The 1,555-nt window shown below is 35.6% G+C and overlaps 1 pseudogene; it reads left to right on the top strand.

Moving 5' to 3' along the window:
- Nucleotides 1-610: 610 nt before the first annotated feature.
- Nucleotides 611-707, top strand: LOC131154643 (small nucleolar RNA R71; annotated as a pseudogene).
- The last annotated feature ends 848 nt before the right edge of the window (nucleotides 708-1,555 follow it).

Here is a 1,555-nt window from a genome sequence, read left to right as displayed (position 1 = left end):
TTACAATTTAGAGCATGAGTTTGTCTTCAAGCTTTGAGCTTTCACGTGCCATTGATGATATGCTAGTATGAACCTGCACATAAACTAGATATTTATTAAATACAATCGGATTTGTCATTATCAAAACTAGGGCGTGACCTATAAGGTCAACACTATCAAGTCCCAAAGGAGGTTGCAGCACATTCCTTGTATTTTCATAAGACAAATTCTCATGATTTCAAAGCCTTAGATGGTATTATTGTGGCAAAGGATCACCACGATAATTGTAGTTCCTATTGTTGATGTATTGAACCTATTCTTGACTCGCTCCATTGCTCAGATCTGTTCTACTTGTATCCTTTGTGTAGTCAAAGCTGAAATTTGATGAGATAGATAAGCAACTTGAGCAGAAAGTGCAGCAAACAGCTCCAATTCATGAATCCTAGCAACTTTCTTGGTCATAGTTCTTTTAGTTGGCCATTGATAGTTATTTGAGGACATTTCTTCCAAAAGAGAAGTAGCGCCCTTAGGTGTCTTTGACATCAAAGTTCCCCCGGATGCAGCATCAACTAAAGTCTGAGTTTGCCCATTTAACCCATTATAGAAAATCTGAATTTGCAACCAATCCGGAAATCCATGTTGTGGGCAGCTTTGAATCCAATCTTTATACCTTTCCCATGCTTCATAGAGTCATGTTGCTTGAATTGACCAATCTCACTCCTGAGTTGGGCTATTTTTGCAGGTGGAAAGAATTTAGCAAGAAATGTTTCTGCATGTCCTGCCAACTAGTGATACTTCTCGGTTGTAAAGATTGTAGCCAACCTCTTGCCTTGTCCCTCAAAGAAAAAGGGAATAGTCTCAGTCTAATGGTGTCTTCAATAACACCATTGATCTTTATAGTGTCGTAAATCTCCAGAAATATCGCCAAATGAATATTGGGATCATCAAGTGGTGATCCACTGAATTGGGCTTGTTGTACCATGTTGATCAAGGCGGGTTTGAGCTCAAAATTGTTGGCATTAATGGTCTGGCATCTAATACCCGAGTAGTTGTCATTCACAACTGGTTGTACATAATCCTTCAAGGCACATGGGTGTGCATTCTATTGTCTGTTCTCCATGGCTACACCTTCTTCTTCTTAGTGCTCTAAGAGTTCTTTCAATCTCTGGATCAAAGGGAATAATGTCACAGGTTCTAGCATGGCGCATCTAATATAAAAAACACCCTTGAAATAAAGAAGATAAATAAAATAAAATTAAAAGAAAAAACTAAAAATAATAAAAAAAATATAAAAATAAAATTCTAAATTAAAATAAAGATTACTTTGTATTGATATTGCAAAAAAAAAAAAAAAACTCAATCCTCAGCAACGGCGCCAAAAAATTGATCAATGCAAAACTGCAAGTGCACAATATTGTAGTTTTATAATATAGTGATATGAAGAGTATCGTCCTTAGGGATTGGTGTCTTAATTTTACCAAGTACCAAAATTATACTATTCTTGATTTTATTTAGAAAGATTACTAATTTTAGAATGCGAAATTGAAATAAGGCTACTTTAAATAAACTATTCGAG

This window comes from Malania oleifera, chromosome 4, assembly GCF_029873635.1.
Source record: "Malania oleifera isolate guangnan ecotype guangnan chromosome 4, ASM2987363v1, whole genome shotgun sequence".
NCBI lineage: Eukaryota > Viridiplantae > Streptophyta > Magnoliopsida > Santalales > Ximeniaceae > Malania > Malania oleifera.
Note: the sequence above shows the minus strand (reverse complement) of the source record. Positions and strands in the feature narration are given on the sequence as shown.